This window comes from Lonchura striata, chromosome Z (genome assembly GCF_050655825.1).
Source record: "Lonchura striata isolate lonStrDom1 chromosome Z, ASM5065582v1, whole genome shotgun sequence".
Taxonomy (NCBI): Eukaryota; Metazoa; Chordata; class Aves; order Passeriformes; family Estrildidae; genus Lonchura; species Lonchura striata.
The window spans coordinates 48,629,581-48,646,854 of NC_140740.1; the positions used below are offsets into that span (position 1 = coordinate 48,629,581).

The window sequence follows — 17,274 nt, forward strand, 5'->3', positions numbered from 1 at the left end:
TTATTCTATTGCACAATATTTTTCGACTCACCAGTAAAAATGTCTGTGAATGTGAAATGCAGTCAAGCTGAAAAACTGATTAAACTGGACTAATTAAAAACTAAAAAAAGCTAAAATAAACCGCACTAAAATTAAACTAAAAAAACTTAATTAAAAACTAGAACTGCATAAAAGGAAAATTGATGTTCCCTCTTTATTATCTTGCCATTATGTGAGTTTCCAGTCACATAGCTGCTTCACACAGATATTTCCAGTAAAATACATCAGTAAAATTGTGAAGTCAGACACTGGGATTAGAAAAGCCTGTGAAGCCTGAGGGTTGTTCTCTTGAGAGAATTACTTGTGTGGCATTCTCTGCATTAGGTACCATTGTTTTTTCATTTGGAGTTTCCCCCCTCTTCTTGACTCCACCTCTTCTGGTTTGTAGAGGTCAATCTAAGCACCAACTAATTTATTAATTGCCTTGCTTTATCCTCCTTTTGTGTCTTCTGTAACACTATTCCTTGAAGGTGTAATTGCTGGTTTCCTCACATGTTCTTCTTCCAGCCAGGCACAGGGGAGGCATCACCAGGAGCATCTGTAAGAGATTTGAAAAATGAAGTCTTGTTGACTTCCTCCTGATAAGATGGCTGATATTAAACATGCACAACAGTGTCATCCATTTTAGCCTGACCTTTAATCCTCACCCGTAATGTCTCGATTCATTTGTCAGTCCCTGGGTAGAGCATGAGGCATTCTAGTTGCTCTCTCACATAAAGAGCAACTCCACCTCCTCATCTCTCTGACCTGTCCATTCTAAAAAGTACACAGCCATCCATGACAATATTATGGTCATGTAAGTGATCCCACTGTCTCAGTAATTCCAATGAAATCATTGCTCAGTGAACACACAGAGGTTGCTAGTTCTTATTTTATATTCCCTGTGCGGTGTTTGAATACAGGCACCTCGGAGAGGCAATAAAGCATTCAGGCTCCCTAGAGAGATGTAAAAGGAATCATCATAACCATCAGCATGGATTTACCACAGGGAAACCATGCTTGACCAATCTGAGAGCCTTCCATGATGGCATGGCAGAATGGTTTGATGAGCAGGGTGCAGTGGATGCTGTCTATCTCCATAACTTCCTTGTAGGTAAACTCAGGAACTGTGGGTTGGATGAATGGACCCTGAGGTGCATCAAGAGCTGGCTGAATGGCAGAGCTCAGAGGGTTGTCATCAGTGGAGAAGAGCACAGTTAGAGGTTTAATACTGAGTCCAGCCTGATTAAACCTGTTTATGAACAACCTAAATAAAGGGATAGAATGCACTCTTATAAAGTTTACTGCTGCTATGGAACTGTGGGGAGTGGCTAATCCTGAAGGTTTTGCTGCCATTCAATGGGACTTTGATAGGGGAAAGAGTTGGGCAGGGAGAAAATTAATGAGGTTCAAAAAGGGCCTGCACCTGGCGAGGAATAACCCCAAGCATCAGTACAGTTTGGGGTCTGACCTGCTGGAGAGCAGCTCTGCTGAGAAGGACCTGAGAGTTTTGGTGGGTGACAGGTTGCCCATGAGCCAGCAGTGTTCCCTGGCATCCAGGAGGGCCAATGGGCTCCTGGGATCCATTGGAAGGAGTTTGGCCAGCAAGGTCAAGGGAGGTTCAATTTAAACATAAGGCAGAACTACTTTGCATAGTGGGTGACAAAGCACTGAACAGCTGCCAGGGAGCTCATGATCCCCCTCTCTGGAGACATTTAGGCCCCACCAAGATGCATTCCTGTGTCACCTTCTCCAGGTTACTGTGCCTTGGCCAGGAGCTTGGACTGGATGATCTCCTTCCAACCCTAATGATTCTGTTATTCTTGGGCTAGCATTATTAGCATATTTATTTTCAGATTACTATAGAATAGGATGGTGCTTGTACTCTACAAATGGGATGTCGCAGAGCTATCCTACAAAACTATATATTCACAGACACTTTCAGAACATATCCCAACTCATTCACTGTTCATCCATAGGTGTTATATAAATGCCACCTGGTTTAGCCCTCACAAAGCAGTGATGTGTATTGACAAAACACCAGCTCCTCTGTCCCACTCCTCTGTCCCACCCCCATGTACTGTCTAAAGTACTTGGCAAAGCCCTCATAAAGGTATTCAGGAAGGTGAAAGGCAAGGTCTAATTATGCTTTTGGCGATATTGATGCTAATGATAAGCCAGTGTGCTGAGACTGTCAACTGTTGAGGACCATTCTTGTATTACAGCATAATGAAATTTTGGTACTAGCAGCTACTTACATTATGCATATAATGAAATTGGTAAGATTGTAGTGGTATGAAAACAGGATCATATTAAGTTTTCAGGCAAGAAACATTAAAATTCCACCAGCATGTAAAATGTAAGGAGTGTCTACTGTAGGTCTGTTAGAAACCTTACTTGTGTTTTCAGGCTTTCTGTATGTGTGTGTATATATTGGTTTTATGTGAATACATTTGTCCCTATGGCTTCTTTGTGAAAGGTAAATGATGCAAAAATCTTAAGGCATGAATAGACTAGTAAATTTCTTTCACTAAACATTTTCAAACTTTGAGTCCAGAGTGAAAAATGGCAAAATATGGCATCTGAACATGCTAAAAGCTCTGACAAGCTCTCATATCTACCTTAATGGTGGGCATTGATTAGGAAAAGCTGTTACTCTGACAAAGAGAACTTAAATACTCTGTGGCTGTTTTAGCCTCAACCTACTCACCTTTCTGGGGTTAATTCAAGGAATTTGGTATAAAACAAAGGTTGAGAAAACAGAATATTGGTAGGCACCAGACTTCCTGTAAATTGGATATGAAACTAGAGAATCTGTTTTCTGTTACCAAAACAGCTTGTGTGCTTTGGGGGAGAAAAAGCCACTTGCTTGCCAGTCCTATTGAGGGAACCGGTAAATAAATCTTTGTGTTTGGTTTGGTGTTAGGATTGTTTTGAACACTTCATTTTGATTATCCAAGTTTTTTATACGATGCTCTGAACTCTTGGCCTGAGACATTTGCAGTGCAAATAAAGCTCACTGAAAAGCAAATTCATGCATAAGTTGCAGTGTTTAAACTGCAAAATACCACTGGTGACAGGAGTGCAATGAGGTTATTCTTCTACTAATGTTTGGCTTTTATTCCTCATGCTGTCTTGAACTGTGATTTGGAGAAACAATCCTGATAGCCTGGAAGGTTATTTTATTTAGTCTCTTGTTTCTAGCAGGTAGTCCCAGTCAAGAGGAAAGACTACAATTATCTGTAACATCTTTAGAGACATATTACCTCCTACTTAATTGTCAGTGTCTGTCTACCCCAGATGTAGACAAATTTCAGATTTTAGTTTCTAACCTGTGCCTATTATTTATTGAGACTAAATGGTAAAATAGATGCATGACATTCTTTAATCTCATATCTGAAGGCCTTTAAGTGACAATGTGTCTGTGATGCCATATTTGTTAGTCCAGGTGTTGAATGCTATTTTAGTTATGTATTTTTCCCTTTTCCCAATGGATTTAATCCCTAGCTCAGTATATTTCAGTAGCATTAAGTATTTCCATTGCATTATTTAAACTGTAGTCTTTTTCTATTTTTGTCAAGTTACTTTGTTCCTATTAAAAGATTTCTCCTTCTATGTAAACTCTGAGGTAAACTATTTTAATGATAATTATTTACAACTAAAAAGAGTTAAACTATGTTTATTTTTAACTCTTTCAATGATGAGTTAAGGTATCTTGTTAGTAACCTTTTCTCCCCTGTCTCATCTCTGCTGTCAGCCATCTCCTGACCCTGGCCTTCCAGAAAACACTTCCAAAGTACAGCCAAAATGCTCATACCAGTTTAGAAACTAATTATTAGAGAAGTCTAACCAGTTGACAACCTCCAATTACTGTGTTTGGGTTGAGCTTCCACTTCTGTGAAATCAAAGGTCTTGGTGTGGCAAAATGAAGTGGTGAAGTTGTTGGTGTGTAGGTATGGTGTAGCAGCCTGCTCTGTCTTTACCTCTGATAGCATCAGAGGACATCGGTTCCTCCTGCATTATGAGAACTGCAGCCAAACTACTGAAAAACAAAGGAAAAGAAGCTGTGATGTCTTTTATGTGCCTTTAGGGTGTTGTAGTCATGGATTCTTTTCCTTTTAAAAGTATCAGCTAGCTATATTAAATCAGATCTCTCCTATTTTCCATAAAAGGCTCTTTGGAAGTCTCCTAAGTATTTTATGAGCTTTCTCAGTCCTCCACTGAAATACAAATGGATCAGATATTTCTTCCAGGTGTCTTTTAGTGTTTGAGCTAAGTAGGTGTTAATAAAAATAACTCAAAGCATTAAACAGTCCAAATAATAAACCACTTCCCCTCTCTATTACTTTGGTTTTACTTATATACTACTGGGGTGATAATCCCACATGTTCTTCAGCTATTCTTAGTCTTCCAGGAAAAATTCAGCAGATTTCCTCACGTAAATAATAGACAGAAATCCCTTTTCCTTTCCCCCCCACCCCTTAAATAGTATTTCTTTTTATGAAGTTTCTACTTTGTAGATTTTCTGTAAAGCTGATCTTGAGTGGTGATTCCAGAGGTAACTATACCAATAACTCTGATTTTTTTGTTAAAACATGGGTGACTTAACCTTCCATTTCTTTGCCATCAGTGAACTGTCAGTGGGTGACCTTTCACACAGCCCTGGGCCTATTAATGGCCAGTACCACTTCCTTGTCACAGGGTGTCTTGAGCCTTCCTTGGTGTGTTGTGAATTCTGCAAGCCCTGCCTCACGCCCTGTGAAAGCAAAAGGCATTTTGTGTTAAGTTTCCAAGAAGCTGGAGACAGGGAGTTTTTTCATAGAAAACTCTTTTCCCTGCAGTTTGCTTTATCTGGAATAACATCAAAGCCAAGATTTTAATTATTTCGAACATTTTGCAAAATATCTTCATCACATAATCTTCTGTGGGTTCATAACCATGGCAATTGAATCTAATGTCCATCAGTATAACCTATCTTTGTCATTTAAACCACTGATATCAGCACAGAATATTCCTTCATTGTTCAGGTTTCCCAAGTGAAGCCCTGTAATGCTCCATGCTATTAGAGTTCGTAGAATTTGATGTAAAACAATAATATGGACACCAAGGGAAAGCATAACATTCTCTTATTATTGAAAAGCATCCTTTTAATGCAGAAATAATAAAACTAAATTATGCAGCATTGACATTATTTAAAATAAAATAAATCCTCCAGTTTTGTACTCCCTTTTGTGATTACAAAATCACCCATAAGGTTGGTTTGTATTATATAGCTGACTACAATATAAAGATCTGTTTTATTTGGTACGTGAATCTATTGTTCTGAGAAGTTTGTTAAATTGGCTTGTATATCCATATTTCACAGGATCACTTGAACTACTCATTCTACTTTAAGGTCCACACTTGGGAATTTTTCTCAGTTAGTAGACTGCATATCTTTGTTCAACAGTGACTGTGTTAACTATCTTCCCTCACTCCTCAGAGTTAATGGTTTTCCATCACATATTTTCACTGAGTATGATAGTCATGGCAAGAAAAGCACATAGCCTCACTAATATAAGTAGCATTTCCTTCACATGGTTAAACCAGCACAGGCAAAGGCAGTGATAAGTCTCCTCATTAAGTGCAGTTAGGGGGAAGATGTGGCAGAGGTTAAGCTTTATGACTTTGTCAGTGCAAGTCTTTTGTCTTACACTTCTTGGACATGCCATAGTGTGATGTCTATTGGGGTATGAGTGTGACCTGTGTGATCAACAGCAAGGTGCCAAACCACCTGTAGTTCCCTTGTACTGCCCAGTATTACAAAAGAAAGCCTGCTAATTTCTTCTTCTTACATCTGAGTAAGGTAGATTCATAAGACAGTGGCTAAGGATGACCATTTCTCTAGGTTGAACTGTCTATTGTTTTAACAGAAAAATAGTGCTGGTAGGAGCAGCAGACAATAAGGCATCAGGGAATTCATAGCACCTTTTCCAGAGCTACCTATCCTAGATATGACTTCCATGTCACTATTTGGTGTAGAAATTTTCCAAGTACTTTGAAATCCTTCACATTAATGTGAGAGCTGGGGTTTGAAGGAATGGTGTTGATGAGGCATGTTGGTGTTTCTGCATTTCCTGCATGCTTTGATTGGATCTCTAGGGGAAGTGTCTGGAAAGGAAGAAATTTTTTTCCCCCCTCCTCAAAGCTGAGAACCGGTAGTGGATTTACTGGTAGCTAAATTAATTTTTCTTACATGCAAAAGCATCAGGTTGCAAATATTCCCATTGGGAACTCTCCTTTTTCCTGGATTGATGCCCGCTTTTGAATCCTGTTTCTGCAAATTGATTCTACTAGGCTTGTCAGCCCCAACAATTTTGTAAAATAAAGCCTGCATTTTGTGCTTCAGGGAACTAACAGATTCCACAGAGGTCAGAGTTTTTCTTTTAACTACTACTACTACTACTACTACAAAAGTATAATTATCTAAGGAACATAAGGAAGGCTTTCAGGGAAAGGGGATAAGATTATTTTTTTTCTTGATTTCCACAGCTAAAGTTTATTTACTGTTGTTCACAGATCTGTGATATTCCAGAATTCTATGACAAAAAATCGTGTCAAGCAGGACTATCTTTTGAGACACTTGTGTGTCTAAGTGTTTGAGTGTCCTTTCCAGTTGACTTCTCAGTAGTTGTGAAGCTCTTGTTCCTCATTGCTCCACTGGATTGGTCAGTCACATTATGTCATGCAGAAGCCACACCAATTTACCTTATTTTGTCTCCTCCAACACCTAGGTTTTCTCAGAAATAGACTAAGACTCTGAGATACTGTCATGCATCCAGTTACTCAACAAAGCTGTGTGCAGGAAAGTTTAAGCTGGTTTTATACATAAACACAAGGCAGCAATAAAATCTGTGCAGGTAAAAAAACCCCAGAAACCTTGTCATCTTGTCCATCTCTTCCCAAATGAAGTGTAGTCTGTAAATTGATTTATTCTAATTTACTTTTCCCACAGTCTTTAATAGCAAAACAGAACAAAAATCCAAGTGGTGCTATGTGAGAGAATGGAGTTACTGCTCTACAGCTCTTTGAAGACTCATAAAGGAATTTCAGAAGCAAAACAAGTCTTCACAAAATAAACAGTAGTAGGGGCATATGCAGAGATTTGGTCTCATTTGCTCTGTGGAGCAACTAACTGTGATATTCTGAATTCCTGACCCTTGAAAAAAAGATAGGAGTCAACCTGGAACAAATGCTTTGGCTTCATCACAAATTGAGGTCTTAGGCTATGAATTAGTAAGTGAAGTTTGTCTTGCACTATAGAAATGCCTGAGCATCTAATCATAATATTTTTCCTAAAGTTTTAAATATGCCATTAGAACATTGGTCTGAGTGATCAAGAGACATGCTGTTGCAAACTGTATCTAGAGAAGGTGCACAAAAGCTGAACTAATTTCTCAGGGTTTCGTTTTTACCTTGATTCCACTGTTGAAATTCAAGTCACTGTGGGACACAAGCTCTCCATTACACAGCTACAGCAGCAGGTGATTTGTGCTGGACCTGTGTCTATCAGTCATGGGCGAACTATTAATTGCCAAAATATGTTCTCTGAGAAGAACTTTGTTATACAAGCATTGTACTACTGGGTACTGGCAACATAATGTTTCAGAAAATAAATCACAGAGCGGCAGGTACAAGTTTCTGCTCAGATCTGTATTTTCGCTGATAGTTGGATGTGAAACATTTGTTTTGAAAAAAAGACAGAGGATATTAATTGATCTTTTGGCTTGGCATTTTGGCAATTGGCATTTGGCTCTTTGGTTGAAGAGTTTTGCATGAACAGAATTATGGTGTCTACCTTGGCATGTAAATAGTCTTTAGAGAAAATTTGTCATATGGCTACCCTTCCCTGAAGAGTCTCCTAATCTCATTCTGTACTTTTTATTTGCCTTTGTATGAAGGTAGAGAGTCATGCATGTAATTTCCTCTATATAATTAACAGAAATGAAGAGGTGAGAATGCTCATTTTAGATTAATAAGAAAGAATATCTTCTGATGCTTCAAATAAGAAAAAGATATGGTTAATTAAAATGTGCAAAGAAATTTTGCCCGAGTTCCAACTAGTAACACAAAATCAGTAACCTATCTGAAAATGTTAAATCTATTGTAAGGTTTTAAATGGGTGAATCATGGCTGTGTTGTGTGGGAAGACACTTCAGGAAGGAACCATGAATTGTAGTTCCCTAGCTATGATAGAGAAAGGCAGAAAAAGCAGATTAAAACCTATCTGGAAATGAATTGAATTTTTTGGTCTGACTCATCTGAAGCCTTCTCCAAAATCTCTTTTAAAGAGGAATGTTTAGATTTAATCATTCACTACTGGTTCTTACCAACTAGTTCTTTTGATGTGCCATGGTATAAATACCAAAAGCTTGTCTTTCAGTTTAAGTATCTTTTCTCTACCACTGATGTCTGAGTGTTTGAAGAGAGCAATACTCTCTCCTTTCAGACTTAGCAAAACAAAACTCCTCCTATTTCCCATGTGTCCTTTTGGATGCTCCTACTGGTAATTCACCAAAGCTCTTCCAGCTTCAGTTCATCTGATCAGACATGGGAGATGGGAATGGCACATGGTATTTCAGGTGAATTTTCTATTATGTCGTGACATGAAACATATTTAGCTGTGCTTTAAAGGCTCTCATATGAAATTGTCTGGGACGGTCCCCTGTATCAAGGACATATGTTGTTTTTGGTTTTTTTTCATCCAATCATTGCTACTCTCTGGGTGATGATAGAAAATTCCGTAATAATGTGTAAGGTGTTATAAAGGCTACTTCTGTACTAAAAAGTGTTTAAAATGTGGCGACACCAAAAGAATATAAATGTTAAACTCAGCCCACAGCTCATTTTAACAAGGAGATTTAGAAGCTAAATTTGTTGGGATCACAGTAATTTCCGCTTTGTCACATTCAGGAAAATTTAAATTAATTTAGCTCCATAGAGGCATGGCACAGGGCAGAACAGAGCTATTTGAAAAAGAGGAAATAAACTGACAGTCAGCTATCAGTAAAACTGGATACATGATGCTGCCTCCTGTAATAATAGATATGAAGCTCAAAGCTTCTCTTCTTCCTCTAGTAATACATACAAATAACTGTATATCAAGCTGTGCATTTTTTTTTCAGTCTTCACAGCACAGGTAGACTATGCAGACAAGCATTTCTCTCAGGGGCATTCCAGGCAACATGGAAAAAAACACAGAGAGAGGTCAGTGGGTAAATTGCTGCCAAATTAGAAAGTGGCACTTATATAAGCTTATTATGAAACCCCCTCTCCCCCACACACTGGGATTCCTGCAGTATTTTTTTAAACTTCAGAATTTGAAACATTTTGTGCGCATTTAAGTACAATATGATCCAGTGATAAAATACAATAGTGAATTGCTGTGTTTTTCAGCCTTCTTTTCATGTTTTCTTTACCTTTGCACATAACTGGCTTCTGAGATTTAGAACCACACATTACCACCCACTTTCTAGGCTGGTATTGACTAAAATTTAAGAAAAGGATTATTGAATGAACGACCAAATTATTTTCTTTACTGGCTTTCCCCCAGTGTCTGCAAAGCATTCCAATTAATTTTCAGGCATAGAGTCCATGTTCTGATATAGATGTGACAATCTCTTTTTCCTGAGGATGCCATGAATGCACATTACTGGATGAAAGGAACATTTTTCATGGTAATTCAGAATGCCACTGAATATCAGAAATCTAATATTTCAAGCATCTGAGTAAAGTTCAATGTCTTTGTATATATCAAGCTTCAATGGAAAAAAAATAGATATTTTGTCTCAGTTTTCTGCCTTATCCCTGAAATACTAGTGAACTCAGCTCTGAGTCTCACCATCCCACTGACATCAAGAATCTCAGTATATTCAAAAGAAATTGGACATTATGCATTTTTGTCTCTATTTGTTCAGGAATGTCTTGGTTGTTGCCAACTCTCACAGCTGTATTGTGGACTTGATACTTCACTTCTTTCAATAGGCAACTGCAAAAAGAAAATGGATAATAATCAGTTCAGAGATTTATCAGTAATTCCAAAGAGTTTTTAGGCTTTTTTTGTCATTTCTTGGACTAAATGTACTAGATCAGCTCTGTGCTAGTAAAGCAGGCTGAGGATGAAACTGGTTCTAAAGCAAGCAGCCTCCTTTTCTCTTTATTCTGGTAGCTCCACAACTGGAATGCTGTCACATGAGGATGAAAATTCTAATTGCCAACCTAATTGCCAACAAGCCACAGAAGCAAGTTTCAAGGTCCATTTCTCTTTCCATCCTCAGTACCTGAGGTAACAAGCATTTTTGTTGAGCCACCTCCCAAACACCACTTCTGCCGTAACTCAAGAGTACCAAAAATAAAGAACCACCCCTGTAGTGGTAGTAGAAGGGGTAGCAGTGTGTGTGGATGCAAATCATTGTGAGGATATGGCTGTTCAGCACAGTTCTACAGATGGTCTTTTCAGTTTGGGTTGAGCTCTACCAATCCTGGAAATGCTGGTCTTGAAACATCACACAGAAACTTCTGCATAGGAGCAAGATACAGCTTCCTTGTAAAGCTTTCTCTCTAAATTGCTAAGAACCCCATGGGCAGCAGGGGAGGGAGGGGATTCTGCCCCTCTGCTCTGCTCTGCTCTGCTGACACCCACCTGGAGCACTGCATCCACCCCTGTGTTCCCAGCACGGAAGGGACAGGACCTGTTGAAGCAGGTCCATAGGAGTGTCAAAAGGCTGGTCAGGGGCTGGAGAACATATCCCATGAGGAAAGGTTGAGACAGTTGGGATTTTTCAGCTGGGAGAAAAGAAGACTCCAGGGAGAATTTATTGCAGTTTTTAGTACTTAGAGGCGGTTTACGAGGAAGATGGAGACAGATTTTTTAGCAGGAACAGTAGCAGTAGGACAAAGGATAATGATTTTAAACTAAAAGAGGGTAGATTAAGACCAGCAATATGGAAGAATTTTTTTATTATGAGGTTATGAAACACTGGCACATGTTGCCCAGACAAACTGTGGATGTCACATCTGTGGAAGTATTCAAGGCCAGGTTGCATAGAGTTCTAAGCAACTTGACCAAGTTGAAGATGTCCCATCTGATTGCAGGGAGATTGGACCTGATTACCTTTAAAGGTCCCATTCCAATCCAAACCATTCTAAGATTCTGTGAAAACCTTGATGACTTCATGGACTTTTGGCTGTGTGTCATTCACTACACAAAGCAGCATGACTTAACAGGTAGAGTCATCAGAGTCAATAATTTCCTGTAATAAATACTGGGTTTTTGTGAGGAACTATACTTCTGGCTAGCTCCTGTAAAAAATTCTACCTGCTCATGCCTGTGTCGGATGGATGACCACAAAGGATCTTCTAGAACGATTCTAAATGCTTTTAGTGAATTTTCTTTGATACAAGCTCTGAGGAACTCTGAGACTTTTGAAAGGTCCCTTCCAACCTCAACAAATCTGTGATTGAGTGGAATACCTTTTTGGAAAGCTGTAGCTACATCAAAAGGAATCTGTCATTGCCTCTGCCTTCTCAGTTTCGACATTTCTCCTGGACAACTTTATCTGTTAACACAGTTGGGTTCTTTCCATTTGAGAACAACTAGGCTACCTAAAGATCTAAGTAAAGGAGCTGTTGGATACAGTGTTTTAGAAACTAAGTCTGAACAGTTCCTAGTCTTAAAACTGATGGAAAAGCTCATGACAGCAATAAAATTATCCTTTTTCTTTTCCACTATGACCTATCTCAGAGAGTTTGGAGAAAAAAGAGCAGGAGTGTGCTCTGTAAAAGCTAAATAAATTAATAAGGAAATCTTTATTTCAAGGCACTCCCATTTAAGCATACTTCAGGCAGTTCTTTAAGGCAGCTGGATGGCACCCATAGTTAGTTTTCTTTGTGTTCTCCCAAGTTGAACAATCCTAAAATTTGCTGGTATATATGCCCCTAGCATCTCCATCACCAGCATGACTGTAGTAATAATATGAGTTTTAGAAGAGGAAGATACTTATTTCTCTCTTCCTGAGTGATTTTTGGGTGGGGGATTTGATTTTGTTTTTTTGGGGGAGGTTTTGGTTTGCTTGTTTTAATTTAGTTGAGGGGGGTGTCTTTTTGTTTAAAGTATTTTTGGTTGTTGGTGGCAATGGTGTTTTTTTAGTTTTATTATTGTTACAAGGGGTGTATGTGCAGAATAAAGTCCCCAGAGAAGTCCTAGGAAGATACAATGGCTTTAGTGTTTTGGATTTCTGACAAACACAAAGGCATACCCTGTCACTATAGGCTATGCCTGAGAAAAAATTCTGTTAGCTGTAAGGACAAGTTCATGGAACTGGAAATGAGTTCTTGTCAGCTTGAAATTATGACTGTGCAAGAGGAAATTGATAGTGCCATGGAAAACTTTGATTTCCTTGGGAGTTCTGGTCTTCTAATGCATCCATGCTCAATCCATCAGTTCAGTGAGTAGGTAGTTAAAAGTTTGGTAATGTTGTTTCTACTTGACTCTTGCTGTTTCATCCATAATTAAGCAGAAAGACTGAGTCATTGTCTGAGGTAGCTTTTATACCTGACAAGTTCACTTGTCACCAGAATTTTGTATTCTACTGCTGAAAAGGAAATGCAAACATATGACAAATAAAATCAAGGAATTTTCTCACAACTTTCCTTCTCAGTGAACCATTTCTTATCCAGAACTGCAATGAAAATACCACTTAAGCTGATACAGAACTAATTTGCAATTAATTGAAAATGTCTTTCATCATTTTTCAGCATGTTCTGTGCTTTTATAAAGCTTGGGCATAACAAAAATAGAGACATATTGCGTTTTCCATGCACAGAGTCTTGCTGAAGGCTCTGAATGCGTTTACCTACAGAGTTTACAGAGTATAACTTCTGGTTCCTGGTTAGGAAAATAGTTGCCATAGTGATTAGATAGCCTAGTTTTGTCAACAGTGGTTAAGTATGAAAATAATCTTAACACACCCACTCTTATTTTTGCCATCTGACTTCCACAGGATTGGTGAATTAGTGTGCTGGGGTTGGGTACCAGGACTGAGCTTGGTGAAGTACAGTAGGTCTTGCAGAGGAAGAGTTGTTCAAAATATATATTATCAGTCTCAGACCTCCATAGATTATGAATAGCCTGAATGACCTTCAACTGCCATCTGCACATGCTGTACAATTCATATTGCCTCCCCTGATAGGGGAGAAGCAGTTCTCTCTCACTATCTCTCCACATTTTTGCTCCTTCCTGGGTCCTTTATTTTGCAATGCAGTTCTAATCCAGACCACAGCTAACACACATGTAAATATGCAAGAATTTGTGGTATTAAAAAACTTCTGTTAAACAAAACAAATTGCTTCTTGGTTCATTTAAAAATAATCATGGTGCTTGATTTACATCTACTTTGGACCATTCTCCAAATAGCTGTTCCAAATCTATAATTTCAGCTACTGCATCTGGCACAGTCAGATTTAATTGGGTTAAAAATGTAATCCAAGAAGTATAAATTCTAAATCTTTGCACATTCCTAGGATTCCAAAAATATGCATAATTTTATAACTTAGCCTTTGTACCTTCCTTGCCACTGACTGTGAAGAGTTGAATGCCCTTAACATATTAGCCAAACAGAGAGCTGATGGAATTCAGAGGAACCCTGGAGAACCATTACAAGTTAATTAATTCATTTGGTTCACCTCTGGGGGTAATAATTTTTTATTTTGGTTGTTAGACTTCTGTGTCTTCCAACCACCATTTCAAGATCACAGAATTACATGGAATGGCCACCTCTTAGTTATATTATCATTAGGTCTATACAGAAAAGGGGAATGTAGTTACAATTATTCTAAAACAGATATTTTAGTGCAAAACCAGGATGTAAGTTGCCCCTGACCTGGCTCTACACACAAAACAGAAAGCTTAAATTGTTGATTGTGCCCTACAAAGCTCTATGAACACTGTATTCCACAGTGCCCATTCAAGTTTACCATCTTTCAGGGTACTCAATACTAATGTGACTAGAGAAGGGATATTGAAGGATGTGTGAAGTTTAAGAATTTCAGTCAAATTTCAAAACTAGTATTTTCATTGCATTTTAAATTCTTCCTCTAAGTCATGCTGCATGTCCTGGTCTTTATTTGTAGACCATTTATTAATGGTGTAAATGTGCAATGAACATATTGGGATGAAATGTATCAAAGAGAACTGAAGTCATGGCTTCTGGTGCACTATTAATGCTGGCAAATAAATACAGATACTGGAAAATAAAGCAATTTCATTGAAAATGGTATGTTGAAATACCAGAAGAAGCTTCCTAGAGAGATAATATTCGCAGTCTGTCAGTGTTCAGAGGCATTTAGACAGTGCCTTGAGTTGGAAGCTTTAACTTTCATCACCCTGGTCAGGCAGTTGGATGCAGATGATCTACATAGGTTCCTTCTAAATGAAAGTCTCTGAGGTTTTTCCAACAATTTTCAACTTGATATATAAATATAACTTTTGTATTCTCTTTTCAGACTTCTGTCTGACCCTTTCTTATCTGCTTATATGATTTTTGTGGTTGTATTTGTTCCAGCTACGTGAAATGGTTACCCAACTCCTCAACATTTGCTGTCTGCAATATCTTTTATGCCATCACCTTTATACAGATAATTTGTAAAGCTGCTCCCAAATCCAGATCTTACCTGAAGTGCATCATCAAGCTGATAAGGAACTGAATACTCAAAAAGTGACATAGCAGGAGCTGTCATAGAACAAATGAACAGCTGCTTTTCTCAGATGAACAGTGGCTTGTCTTGCCTTAATGTGGTACCTGACAGCACTGTGTCTCTTCTTGAAAAGTCATTATCTTAATAATAATTCTTAATAAGGCTGACATGGAAAGAATTCTGTTCACTGTTATTTCTTTAATAGTCCAAGGGAAGTGCTTTTCCCTGTTATTGTTGGAAGAATCTGAATTAAAGTGAAAGAGATAGAAAATTTTCTTCTCATCAGTCCTTCCTTACACATTATTATGAAATAGCAGGGATTCTTGCTTAACTCTGTAAGATTTAGAATCTATTTTTTATGAAATTCAGATGGATCTAATTTTGATGCAGTTTTAATCAAAGCATATTAAAAAAAGACCCACATTTGAGAGTTAAATCAACTGAAAAGTGATGGGAAAACAAAATTTTCTTAATAATATCAAATTTTTAAAATCTTAGTATTTTGAAAGGTAATAGAAAAACGGTGTTAAACATTGAAATTGGCCTATGATAATGCAGCAACTCCTGCCACTGAATCATAATTCTTAATCTTTTAGGTATTTCTATTTCTTTTCCAGCTAAAACAGCTGAGTGGCCCTTACTGTCCGATCTAATTTGGCTGGATTACAGCCTTAAAACATCTCAAAAGGCCTTGCTTTTCACTAACTCAAAAGACAAAAAAATCAGGTTTTGTAAATGAATTCAATATTTTGTATGAAATGTAGGCACTTTCTCTATTTTAACCGCAATATAAATCAGAGTAGAAAACAATGTAGGTTTTGGCATCCCTGCCATGTTAGTTTTGAACGAAGAATACATACCACATTTGGGAATTACAAAAGCTGCTTGTGTGGTATGTTACAATTTTTCCAGTGTACCTACAAGCACTTTATCTTTTCATGTCTGAAATTCTCTTTTGTCCTCCTTGGCATAGCCTACTGGGATTTCCCACTAGGAACAGCAAGTCTTCCCTTGAGATTCGTCTGCTTAGGTGTGTACCATGAAATTATTAAAGTGCAGGGCTATAGGGAACAATGAGACATCATTTTATTTGAAAGAGGGTAGATTTAGATTAGATATTAGGAAGAAGTTCTTTAATCAGAGGATGGGGAGGCCCTGGCACAGATTGGCCAGAGAAGCTGTGGATGCCCCATCCCTGGCACTGTTCAAGGCCGGGCTGGTTGGGGCTTGGAGCAACCTGGTCTGGTGGAAGGTGTCCCTGACCATAGCAGGGGTTTGGAATACAGGGAACTCTAGGGTCCCTTCTAACCCAAACCATTTTCTGATTCTATGATACTGTGAATCTGTTTACAGTTTTTTTTATATTGGAGGGCTACAATCACGTCATTCTTGGTCTTCTTTCTTTTAAATAAAGTCCTGTCCCAGACTGAGAAGCAAGATGTTTTCTATTGCCATCTGTGTAGCAGTTGTCTTCTGTTAAGTGCGCAGTTTTCCTTATCTCTTCCACAGCCAATCCTCTCTCATGGAAGACATCTGCTGATAATGGGCTATTGAATGTCACTGCATGACTGAAAAGTACTATAGCATCCCATTGTGAGGAGCCAAGCATTCCTAACTGGATATAATCTGGGTTTTGGGCACAACAGGGGCAGCCTTTCCACAGGTTCTTCAGAGGAAGACTACACCCTTCTACAGGAGCACTGTACCAAGAGAACCACATCTGCCACCCCAGGAGGACTGCAGCTGCTGCAATTTGGACTGCAACCAACATGCTGGCCAAAGGAGAGCCAGGCTGTATTCTGACTCTGTCAGTAGTTTTTCTTTTGTATTATTGCATGTATTCCATTTCTTTTCCTTTTTCCTAATAAACTGTATTTCTGACCTAGAGTCTCTCACTAATTTTGATTTCAAACCAGAACAGTCCTCAAACTTCTTTGTAATTCTCTCTTCTTTTTTTAAATTCTCTTTATACTATTATCCCAGGTAGTCCATATATTTCAAAAAAATTGTTGTTTTATGTTCTTTTTTTTTTTTTAATTGGATGTAGAATCCCATCTCAGGCCTCTCGATCCCTTTAAAGAAGGAGGATTAGGCTCATTCAGCTCTGTGTTATTTTGAATGTACTGCTTCTTGTACTTAATTTAGTTTATCCCATTTTCTTGGATGTGAAATCCAAGATTTTCTTAGATGTGAAATCTAATCTAATACTGAGTAAATTCTAAAATTTTGTATTGTCTTACTGGTGATTTAAATTTAAGAGCTTCTCTTGCATAGAAATAGTTCTTAAAGCAAAAATTAATCACACAAGTTATATGGTCTACTTAGATAATTTCTAATACATTTAGGAATTATATAGAAAAGCAAGTAAAAATTTTCTCTTTTCATTTTTTTAAACACTTTTCACATTGATTTTAGTATTTACTTCAATAGGACTTTTTCTTCTCCTTTGGATTAAATTCAGGTATCTTTGGAAGCCTGCCATGACATTTTTAACAGTGTTTACAGGTGTCAAATGGAGGTCAT

General features: G+C 38.1%; 1 protein-coding gene and 1 long non-coding RNA gene across 3 annotated transcripts in view; one reads left to right on the plus strand and one right to left on the minus strand.

Moving 5' to 3' along the window:
* LOC146763808 (uncharacterized) overlaps positions 1-16,632 on the plus strand; it is a 90,812-nt gene extending 74,180 nt beyond the window's left edge. Inside the window, exon 5 of the mRNA XM_085568092.1 lies at positions 1-16,632. This exon is cut by the window's left edge and continues 23,734 nt beyond it. The gene's annotated coding sequence lies outside the window, so the exon portion shown is untranslated.
* Positions 1-17,274, minus strand: part of LOC146763809 (uncharacterized) — a 76,368-nt gene that overhangs the window by 2,349 nt on the left and 56,745 nt on the right. For both annotated transcript variants that reach the window (XR_014951708.1, XR_014951707.1), the window contains one exon: positions 1-10,045. This exon is cut by the window's left edge and continues 2,349 nt beyond it. This is a non-coding gene — a long non-coding RNA (uncharacterized LOC146763809). The remainder of the gene's footprint in view (positions 10,046-17,274) is intronic.